This window comes from Mobula birostris, chromosome 21 (assembly GCF_030028105.1).
Source record: "Mobula birostris isolate sMobBir1 chromosome 21, sMobBir1.hap1, whole genome shotgun sequence".
NCBI lineage: Eukaryota > Metazoa > Chordata > Chondrichthyes > Myliobatiformes > Myliobatidae > Mobula > Mobula birostris.
The window spans coordinates 51,455,241-51,467,806 of record NC_092390.1 but is presented as its reverse complement, the minus strand read 5'-3'; the positions used below and the strand labels follow the sequence as shown (position 1 = coordinate 51,467,806).

The window sequence follows — 12,566 nt, the reverse complement described above, 5'->3', positions numbered from 1 at the left end:
AGGAACTTAGCAGGCCAGGCAGCAGCAATGGAGTTGAATAAGCAATTTTTATTTCAGGCCTAGAGTCCTAATGAAGGGTCTCTGTCCCACAAAGCCTACAGCAGAAACTCAGCTGGACCAGACTTGCAAATACCGTGGCTACAGGAGCAACTCAGAGGCTGGGAATCCTATCATAACTGACACCCCAAGGTCTTTCCACCTTCTAGAAGATACAAATCATTTGCCTGGACCTGTTCAGTGCTCACAATTCTCAAGAATTACAGGTCTAACAAACAAGAAACTGGAGAAGCTCTGGCAACATGTATGGAGGGAAGTGAACAGTCAAAGTTATAGGTTAGACCCTTCATCTGGTCTGAAATTTAGATTTTGTGCAGTTTTGGTCACCTACCTACAGTAAAGATATAAATAAGGTTGAAAGAGGTTGCAAGGAATGGAGGACCTGAGTTAATAAGAAAAGATTGAATATGTTAAGACTTTATTCCCCAGTACATAGAAGATTGAGAGGAAAGTTAGTACAAAATTATGAGGGGTATAGACAGGATAAATGCAAGCAGACATTTTCTAAGTGAGGTTGGGTGGGACTATAACTAGAGGCCATTGAGTAAGGTATAAATGCTATTTTACAAACACTAAATAGTTCTGTGCATTAATAGTATCTAAAACGTGATACTTGCGTATGGGATTGCTATCAAATTTAAAGGTCCCAAAACTTCACAAGTACAAAATCAGAAAGAGATAGGAAGATGTGCACACATTATTAAAGGAAAGTTTTGAGGAATGGAGAATATACTGTCTGTGACCACTTTAATAGGTACACCTGTACACTTGATTCTAATCAGCCAATCATGTAGCAGCAAATCAATACATAAAGGCACGCAGACACAGTCAAGAGATTCAGTTGTTGTTCAGACCAAACATCAGAATGGGGAAGAAATATGACTTTGGTGGAATGATTGTTGTTTGCAAGATGGGGTGATTAAAGCGTCTCAGAAACTATCGATCTGGGATTTTCACACACAACATTCTTGAGAGTTCTCTAGAGAATAGTGTGACAAACAAAAAAAAAATCTCTTCAGTGATTGTTCTGTGGGCAAAAATGCCTCATTAATGAGAGGTCAGAGGAAAATGGTCAGACTGAACGCATAACACATTGAACTTTGTGTGGATGGGCTACAGCAGCAGAAGACTACGAACATACACTCAGTGGCCATGTTATTAGATACAGGAGGTAGCTGCTAAGTGTAGAGTAGAACTGTGAACTCAGCAACCAGAACACCTGAATATTCTTCCATTGAAAGCATAACAGAAAATGGGAGAGGGCAGGCAGAACAGAATGTGATCTGTACAATGAAATGCAGCACATAAGGTTTCAGAAATGCAAGAACTCAAGGCTATAAAACATCAAGCATTCTGAATTCACTGAACCGGGAAGTTCAGATGAGAATGGGCAGGAATGCTGTACAGATTTTCTTGTGAAATTGACATGGGCATCAGATTGTTGGAATTTTATTTGCATTGTTTTATTTTACCTTGTTCCAATTCAATACACTGTGCAATAGTTTTGATCTGTATGAACTGTATGCAAGACAAGTTTCTCTCTGTATCCTAGTACGCATAATGATAATAAACCAATACCAATACCAATAGCAGTTTGTTTGGATTACACTTTGGGTGAGCAGAGCTTTTATAAAGTTGAGCCTGGGGGAGTATCAAGCAAATGCACTAGGGTTTCAATTGCCAAAATGCAAAGGTGAGAATAGGGAAAGCTAACAGGGTGAATTGAACAGGAATGCCAGCTCAGGGTTAAAAGTAGGTTATACATCAGCAGATGCAGCTCGATTAAGTAATTAGACAGCGCTAAGAAATTAATAATTTAAATGCAGAAGATTGGGAGAGTGCCAGAAACTTCAGTATCAATTTGAGTAAGATAGGGGAGAAAGCTCTTGCTTATCAACATTGAATATAGTACAAGCAAGACAATGGCTTAACAGTGGAGCACAAGTTGTGATCGAGAATATGGTGCTGGGACTAGCCTAAGACGGTAAGCAATGACTATCAGTGATGTTACCATAACGTAGCATCAGTGGAAAAATTAAGAGTTCAACGGATGAGGGTACAGACAAGAAATCAGACTGAAAGGGTTTACACATAGGATATGATAGGCGAGATCAATATATAAAAAGGTGATAATATCAACCTGCAGAGTAGAAATGAAAGCTGGGAATTGGAGAGCAGGTAATAAGAATTAGGTGTGATCAAACATGGAATGTTTGAGAACAGTTAAGGATAATTTATACAAGCAGAGCCTCATCAGAGGGTCCCTCGCACAGAATTTCAACCATTCATTTAGAGGAAATAGGCTGAAGCACTGAAAAGAGGTGGAATTTTCATCAATTTTCACCCATAAAAAATTTTGCCAGAGTGTTACTAGGAGGCATTATCACTCCCAGAACCTCACTTGCTGCATTAGCAGCAGAAGAAACTGAGAGTATACATTTCCTTCGGGCCTGTCTGCTCCCCAATTCACCAATGCAAAGACATGGTTTTCCTCTGACATCTGACAGGAAGTTGGGGACAAACATTGCTGATGCACCAGGGCAGCTATGGGCCATAAGTCATGCCAGGATATTGGTATGGAATTCCAGAATGGAGCCAAGATAATGAGGTGCAAATCCACTAAAATTGTACATGTGGACAGGATCTTCTTGATTTTCAGAGTAGTTTATTTTCAGTGACAAACAGCTTGGACAGCAGCTTTACTGGGTGATAGCAAAGTTAATGGACAATAAAATTAGGTGGGATAGATGATCAGCTGAAATTAGCTGCTGGTAATTTTTGAGTTAACACTAAGGCTGATTCTCAATGTTCTTATTTTTTGATGTCTAGACACAGCGAAATATTTTGCAAGGGAACTTTCTCAAGGTAAATGAGACCCTTATTTCAAAGTTAGTTGGAAGATGTCACATAATACAGCAGCTCAGATTAATTTGTGTTTATTCTAAATAGAAGTAAACCATCACAAGGCCTCAGCTGTCCACTCTATATGCATAGTGGTTGGATTTATTGCAATTATGAAATTATTCTAAATTAATAATGTTAACGTCACAATAGAAAATTAGTAGTATTTGCCTTTTTCTTTAATTAAATTTAAAACATCCCACCAGGCTGGATACGAGCTAGTTTTGAAGATAACTTTCTTCCAGAAACAAACAGCAAACATGTTTTGTTAGTTACACTCTGACATCTCCAATGTTCCTTCTATTTTTTTTACAGCTGTGTTGTCAAACCGATGTTCTGAGCAGGAAATTTTTACATGACCAGAAAAGTTTGTGGCACTTTAAATGTTTTCTTCTGTAACATGCTTACAATGAATATTTAGAATGAAAATTGAAAAATCACATAGTGTTGATTTTATTTATTAATTAAAGGGTACAATGAAATACAGGACAACAAAGAAAATCTTTCACCTTTTGTAAACTTTCTCTATCTGCATCTAATTCCAGCGGCATGGCAACAAAGGCTATGTGCACGGGAGCATTTCCGTTACTGTGCAGCTGCTTACCCATGCAGTTTAGAGGAAAGAGTGGATATCTCCATTTTTCACAGACCCCTGGAATTAACATTTCCCAAAGTCCCTTTGTACGATTTTACTCAGATAAAGCAACAGTGGGGTTGTTGTAAAATATTAATCTGTATACCTCCAAAACAACCTAATTACATGCAGCACAGTGTACAGCCCTCAAAAATAGGAGAAACAGGTAATATTAATCAGAATTCTAGAGTTACGTTTATTGCTTGTTCAAAGAGCAGACAGCACGTACAGCCAATCAATCATGGATTAGAAAATCTTTCATGCATGAAATGTGTGTTAAAAGCTGTGCTGCAGGGGAGCCTGTGACACATTGGTTTGAGGCCTAAAAGGAATGATATCCTACCACACTCAATATGCACAGGATAGTTCCAGGAATTTGGGGGGAAAACTGCACAAAACGGGCATGAGAGGAATGACCTGGAAGGCGCTCTAGCTTGGCAGCTGCAGCTTCTAACTGGCCCTGTCACTTTAGGGCAGTCTTGGCCTGAACCAGCTTCTCAGCATTTTGGCTGACTGCAAAAAGATTGAATAGTGTGCCATTGGAGGCAGTCACCTGGAGCCAGGTGGTTTGAGCCCAAGCTAAAGATCAATGCACTTACCTTCAAAGTGAATGACATGGGAAGGTAGAATTTGACTAAAAACACGTCCACTCTGACCAGTTCTAGGCTAGATAAAATTAGGCCTTATAAGTCAAACTTGGTAACTCTTCCCTCTTGTGTTCAAGGCTCGACCATTCACTTAATATGCATGAAAGGTAGAACTCTGATCAGTCCCTTATCAATAGTGTTGCCATGTATCTCTGGAGATCCTGGTGTATATTTTCATGGGCAATGGCAAGGCAATTTTACAATGCATGCTTTTCACATAAAAATATAGGCATCCATTAGTCTTGCGAGACCATGGATCTGCGCCTGGAAAGTCTTCACTCTCCAGGGCGCAGGCCTGGGCAAGGTTGTATGGAAGACCAGCAGTTGCCCATGCTGCAAGTCTCCCCTCTCCACGACACCAATGTTGTCCAAGGGAAGGGCATTAGGACCCATACAGCTTGGCACCAGTGTCGTCGCAGAGCAATGTGTGATTAAGTGCCTTGCTCAAGGACACAACACGTTCCCTCGGCTGGGGCTCGAACTCATGACCTTCAGGTCGCTAGTCCAATGCCCTAACCACAGTTTCAATCACATAAAAACATTGCACTAGATGAACTTCTAGTCTCATGCCTTATGAAATCTACTAAAAAGGCAATTAAGCTATCAAATGAGAATTATCCTGTAAGCATAGCTCGTTTCAAACATTAAAAAGCAGTTAATTATATTCCAAATATGAATTATTTAACTATGACCAAGATAAATACAACTGTTTAGAAGCCACAGTAAGGACATAGAACGGTACAGTCCATGATCAGGCCCTTTGATCGATTGTGTCTTGTAGACCATGATGCCAAGAGGAACTGATCCAATCTGCCTGCACGTGGGATGATCGCTCCATTCTCTGCCCAGTTAAGTGCCTGTTAAATATTGGTATTGCTTTTGCTTCCATCGCTTCTCTTAGCAGTATGTTTCAACCACCTACCATTCTCTGCGTAAGAAGTCTTACCTTTAAACTTACCCTCTCTCGCCTTAAAGCTATGACCTCTGGTATTTAACATCTTCACCCTGGAAGAAAGACTATTACCCTCTCTATGCCTCTCATAACCTTTTATACCTCTATCAGCTTGGGTCCATGGCATAAAAATAGTTGGGAACCCCTGCTCTAGAGAAATAATCCAAGGTTTCCACCTTCTCCTTAAAATTTATACTCTCTGATCCAACAACATCCTGGTGACCTTTTCTGCACCTCCTGCAATACAGTAAGGTGACCTGACCAGCACACAATACTCCAAATGAGTCCTAACCACTGTTTTATACAGCTACAGCTGAACTTGTTTTGTTTTAATTTATTGATGTACAGCGCAGCACGGAATAGGCTCTTCTGGCCCTTCAAGACACGCCGCCCAGCAATCCCCCGATTTAATCCTAGCCTAATCACGGGACAACTTACAATGCCCAATTAACCTACCAACCGGTACGTCTTTGGGCTGAGGCTGGAAACCCACACAGTCACGGGGAGAACATACAAACTCCTTATAGGCAGTGGCGGGAGTTGAACCCAGGTCACTGATACTGTAAAGCGCTGTGCTAACCACAACACTACCGTTCCTCCCCACATACTAAGAACACTAAGATTTATGACACTAACGTTGGAGAGCGCCACTCAACCATTCAATGGCTTACTTTAATATCTTAATGTTATTTATTGCACTCAGCTCATATTCTATCTCTCTCTTAATATCTGTAAACTTATTAACTTGAATATACTCAGTGAGTAACGATCCACAGCCGCCCAGCATAGAAAATCCCAAAAATCACTAACCTATCAGTGAAGTAATTTCTTCTCATAAAAGCGTTGAACGTCTGACCTCACACTTTGTGATTGTAACCTCTGGTTCTAGAAACTTCAATTAGGCAATCTATCACTCTGTCACCATCCAAGACATGCCCTCTTCTCATCAAGAACGAGATACAGGAGCCTGAAGAGACACACTCAACATTTTAGGAACAGCTTCTTCCCCTCAGATATCAGGTTTCTGAGTGGTCCATGAAGCCATGAACACCAATTGACCATCTTGTTCTCTGTCTGCACTATTTATTTATTGTAATGTATCATATTTTAAGCATATTACACTGTACTGCTGCTGCTAAACAACACATTTCACAACACACACAGATTGCTGGAGAAACTCAGCAGGTCAGGCAGCATCCATGAAAATGAGTTAACAGTTGATGTTTTGTGCCGAGACCCTTCTTCAGGACCAAGAAGGAAGGGGCAAGATGCCAGAATAAAAACGTGGGGGTAGGGCAAGGAGGCTAGCTGGAAGGTGATAAATGAAGCCAGGTGGGTGGGAAAGGTCAAGGGCTGAAGAAGAAATAATCTGATAGGAGAGGAGAGTGGACAACTGGAGAAAGGGAAGGAAGAGGGACCCAGGGGGAAGTAAAAGGCAGGTGGGAAGAAGTGAAAGGTCAAAATGTGGAATAGAGTGGGGAGGGGTGAAATTTTTCAGCAGAAGGAGAAATCGATATTCATGCCATCAAGTTAGAGGCTAACCAGACGGAACATAAGGTGTTGCTCTTCCACTCTGAGGGTGTCCTCACCTTGGCACAAGAGAAGGCCATGGATCAGCACATCGGAATTTCATCATATACGTGAGTGGTATTTCCATTCAAGATTCTTAAGAAGTATGTTTCAATGAGATTGCCTCTCAATCTTCTTACCTCAAAACCATAAGACCATAAGACAAGGGAGCAGAAGTAGGCCATTCGGCCCATCGAGTCTGCTCTGCCATTTTATCATGAGCTGATCCATTCTCCCAGTTAGTCCCACTCCCCCGCCTTCTCACCATAACCTTTGATGCCCTGGCTACTCAGATACCTATCAATCTCTGCCTTAAATACACCCAATGACTTGGCCTCCACTGCTGCCCGTGGCAACAAATTCCATAGATTCACCACCTTCTGACTAAAAAAATTTCTTTGCATTTCTGTTCTGAATGGGCGCCCTCCAATCCTTAAGTCATGCCCTCTCGTACTAGACTCCCCCATCATGGGAAACAACTTTGCCACATCTACTCTGTCCATGCCTTTCAACATTTGAAATGTTTCTATAAGGTCTCCCCTCATTCTTCAAAACTCCAAGGAATACAGTTCAAGAGCGGACAAACGTTCCTCATATGTTAACCCTCTCATTCCCGGAATCATTCTAGTGAACCTTCTCTGTACCCTCTCCAACATCAGCACATCCTTTCTTAAATAAGAAGACCAAAACTGCCCATAGTACTCCGTGAGGTCTCATCAGTGCCTTATACAGCCTCAACAACACATCCCTACTCCTATACTCTATTCCTCTAGAAATGAATGCCAACATTGCATTCGCCTTCTTCACTACCGACTCAACCTGGAGGTTAACCTTAAGGGTATCCTGTACAAGGACTCCCAAGTCCCGTTGCATCTCAGAACTTTGAATTCTTTCCCCATTTAAATAATAGTCTGCCCATTTATTACTTCTGCCAAAGTGCATAACCATACACTTTCCAACATTGTACTTCATTTGCCACTTCTCTGCCCATTCTTCCAATCTATCCAAGTCTCTCTGCAGACTCTCCATTTCCTCAGCACTACCGACCCCTCCACCTATCTTCGTATCATCAGCAAACTTAGCCACAAAGCCATCTATTCCATAATCCAAATCGTTGATGTACAATGTAAAAAGAAGCAGCCCCAACACGGACCCCTGTGGAACACCACTGGTAACCGGCAGCCAACCAGAATAGGATCCCTTTATTCCCACTCTCTGTTTCCTGCCAATCAGCCAAAACTCTATCCACGTATGTAACTTTCCTGTAATTCCATGTGCTGTTATGTTGTTAAGCAGCCTCATGTGTGGCACCTTGTCAAAGGCCTTCTGAAAATCCAAATATACAACATCCACTGCATCTCCCTTGTCTAGCCTACTGGTAATTTCCTCAAAAAATTGTAACAGGTTTGTCAGGCAGGATTTTCCTTTAAGGAAAAGGAAACAGTATCTTCTTACTTTGTTTAATAATTGTTTGTGTGGCACTTTACCAAAATTCTTGTGTAAATATGAATATAGTAGATCAACTGGTTCACCCTAAACTCTTCTCTTATTTATTGCCTCAGTAGGTTTAATAGGTCTGTCACACATCAGTTCCCTTTCCAAAACCCATTTTCACTTTGCTAAATCTGATTATTATTTTCTAAGTCTTCTGTTAACTCTGCATCTCCCCAAACCATCACCATCTTTGCTTTTCCACCATATTCATAGTAGCAGTGGAAGCAGATGGTGAGAATATACTGAAAAAGACTGCAGGTTTTGTGTACACTATGTGAAACGAATCAGGAGGAGAATATAACATACTCATAATATTGACTAATAATTATATCTAGCTAATGAGCTAAAGTGAAATTGAAATCACTAAAAGATATGTGAATTATTTACACATTTCAGGATTGGAAAATAAAACTTAATTTGATATATAGTATTGTGCAAACGTCTTACACACACAAATATGTATATGTATTAAAAAACACATTTCATGACATATGTTAGTGATGATAAACCTGATTCTTTTGTGGACTAAGAGTGGGAAGGATGTAGGGAGAGGGAAATCATGGTATGTAACTAGGGTGCCTCAGACTTCTGCACACTACTGTAGTAATTTTATGTTTTGGACTGTACTGCTGCAGATAAAAACAAATTTCATGACATATGTGAGTGATGATAAACCTGATTCTGATATGGGTCTCTGTTGTGGACTGAGAGTGGGAAGAAGGTAGGGAGAGGGAATCATAATTGGGAAACCAGAAAGGGAGAGGGGAGGGAGCGGAAAGCACCACAGAGACATTTTCTTCTGATTAATAAACCAATTGTTTGGAATCAAATGGCCTTGCCTGGTGTTTCAGGGCTGGGTGTGTCTGTACCCATGCCACACCTGCCCCCTCCCCCCAACAGTACTTGTCTGCCACCTGTCCCACACCCCTCCCATGGCATTCCACTATTGCCATTCCCAATATCCTTTCCTCCCACCGGTACTGCGCACAAGTCTTACGCACCCTAATATGTATACGTAAGTAAGACTTTGGCACAGTACTGTATGTCAGGTGGAGCATTTGGAACACTAAGCAGCAATTGCTCGTGCTGAGACATAATCTGGGAGTTGATGACTTGAAACATTCTAGTCAGTTCAGATCACAAACATGTTACCATTAGCAAGAGTAATCAGGTATACAGATGCATCTCAAAATTATCTCAACGCAAGTTAAAGTGTTTTAATCTAACTGTGTGTAAATCATGGTGATGTCTCCCTTAGGATATTTCAATTTACTTATTGATAGGATAAGTACTCTTATGGGATTTGCTCATATCCTTATAAAAACTAGCTGCAAGGAATGCTTCCAGTTAAAACAGGAAGGTCTGCCTGTTTCGCATTGACATCCAAGCATACAAATCCTCAGCAAGATCACCTCAACTTTGTCTCTTTATCATGGTAACCATTCTCCTGCTTGAAACTGCCCCCTCAAAGTGCCAACTCATAGTACAAAAAGAAACTAATCTTTAAATATTTGAAGTAAAGGGAGCATGCATGCATAACAAGACAGAAGTAATATTTTGAACAACCACTACTGAAATCCGAAAGGAGCAGTCGTTCATGCTAATAGATTATTTCATGATTTAAGTCATTATACATTTGTAAAGTCCAACAACGATGGCAAAGAGAACAGGTTGCTATGTTTGTTACAAAGCTTTTCCTAAACAATACAAGCCTACCATTAGATGGGCATACTTACTGTGTCCTAAAGATAGTGGTTGTGTTCAAAAGTAGATGTGAATCTAGCATAGACAATTTCCATTGGCTTCTATCCAATTTGATGCTGTGAATCCCAACTCTTGAACTTTAAAAGTATTTTATTAACATTTTTATCAAAATGGAAGTATTAGAAAGAAGTATTAATAATAATTTGTCATAAATTAGTATACAATGAAGTTCAGTTAGACCTTTCTCTCTGTGCTGCATTTTTAAACTTTCTATTCGAATTAGATTAACCACTTATGGGAAGTTTTAGCCATCTATAGAATATTCATTTAGCTGACTACTGAAAGGTAATTTCCAGTTGTACATCTAAAATTTAATTATCACAGATATCTACGTTAACTATTTTAGTCTGGAGGATTTCCTTCACTAATTTACTTATTTCTACTACATACAATGCTGATTAGATTTTATTTTCAATTCAGCTACAATAAGTGGCTAGAGTTACAAACAAGAGAAAATCTGCAGATGCTGGAAACCAAGGTTTCCCCGATGAGGCCACACTCAGGTTGGAGGAGCAACACCTTATATTCCACCTGGGTAGCCTCCAACCTGATGGCATGAACATTGATTTCTCGAACTTCCGATTATTGGCCCCTCTTCACCATTCCCCATTCCCATTTCCCTCTCTCACCTTATCTCCTTACCTGCCCATCATCTCCCTCTGGTGCTCCTCCCCTTCCCTATATTTCATGGCCTTCTGTCCTCTCCTATCAGATTCCCCCTTCTCCAGCAGTTTCTCACCTATCGACTTCCCAGCTCTTTACTTCACCCCTGCCCCCCTCCCGTTTTCACCTTCCTACCCTTCCCCCAGCTTCTTCACCTGACTTCACCTCTTTTTCCCCAGTCCTGATGAAGGAGTCTCAGCCCGAAATGTCGACTGTTTACTCTTTTCCATAGATGCTGCCTGTTCTGCTGAGTTCCTCCAGCATTTTGTATGTATTACAGTGGCTAGACTTAGTCTGATATCCTTTGCTTGTTGAAGTTTCCCTATATATTACAGCCTATAAGACTTGTGTGGACATAAACATCCTAGCAGTGGGGCAGGGTTAATGAATTCTTTCAGCTCTGACATGGATTGGAATTGCAAGAGCTGATAATTAATTACAGCAACAGATCAGTCAAAAAGAGGTCAACACAAGGGCAATCAATTTTAAGTCCGATCTCAAGTGAAGCTTTTCCCATAAAATTCAATGTCTATTTTAAAGGTATGCGTACAACAAAACTTTCTACAATATAATTACTCTTTGTGATTATATAAGGAAAATGGTGCAGGATTTTAAAGTCATTGACAGAGAAAGGTGAGCTGATGGGAGAGCCAAGCACTGGAGAAATAGGATGGACTGAATGACTCTTTGAAGACAAGGGAAAAGAATATAAAACAAAATAGTTCAGGAAATGAACTTTAGGAGCAAAATTGCTCATCAACACACACACACACACACACACACACACACACATATACACACACACACACACACACACACACACACACACATATACACACACACACATGTCTGACAATCATTCTAACCTGGGTTCTTTACATAATCAGAAACAGAATCTGGTTTAATATCATCGGCATATGTCGGTATATATTTTATATATAAAATAGCTAAATTAAATAGGTAATGCAAGAAAAAAATAGGAAGTAAATAAAAAGTAATGAGGTGGAGGTCATGGGTTCAATGTCCATTCAGAAGTCGGACTTCCGGGGCGACATTGACATAGGCGACTCTGCAGCAGCTCTGATAGGTACTATCAAATACAGGCACAACAAAACATGGTTCAAATTAAAGCATATTAATACTGCTAATTAAGTAATCTCTACAATTCACAATATGTTATTCTGGCCAGCTATGTCTCCTGAAGAGATAAACAACGGAATTTAATCTCTATATCATCATTATCATAGTTCTCAATGCGCTCAGTCCAGTTTCCCCTCTCTGTTACTTTAACTGTGGTCAGAAACTCATTTAAAGTAAGTTCAGGTTCAAGTTTATTGTCATTCAACTCTTCATATGTACACATGAGACAATGTTCCTCTGGACCAAGGTGTTCTACACAGTACATATAACTCACACACATAAGACATAAGTAATATTACCACAAATAAATTAACAAATAATAAGGTGCATATAGATACAAGTTAAAAAGTAAACAGCATAATATTCCTGGTACTTCATGTGTGGTGAGACCTGGGTGGTGGCAGAGAGTTCAGTAGTCTTATGGCTCTGGGGAAGAAGCTATCAGTGCTTGTCCTAATGTTAGATACCTCCTGTCTGATGTTGGGGGGGGGGGGGGTAGCAAAAGAGATTGCTGGTTGGATGGGAGGGATCACTGACAATACCAAGGGTCCTGCGTACACAGCACTCCTGATAAATATCTCTCATGGGTGAAATAGAGACCACGGTGATCCTCCCAGCAGTCCTAGCAATCCTTTGTAGGGACTTTCAATCAGATGCCTTGCAATTCCTCTAGAGACAGTGATGCATCTGGCCAGGACACTGTCAATGGTGCTCTCGATCATCTGAGAAGCTGATAACCCTTACA

At 40.5% G+C, this 12,566-nt stretch overlaps 1 protein-coding gene across 2 annotated transcripts in view; it reads right to left on the bottom strand.

Moving 5' to 3' along the window:
- The window catches only part of cpxm2 (carboxypeptidase X (M14 family), member 2), a 212,292-nt gene that overhangs the window by 22,806 nt on the left and 176,920 nt on the right, over window positions 1–12,566 (bottom strand). The window lies entirely within an intron of this gene.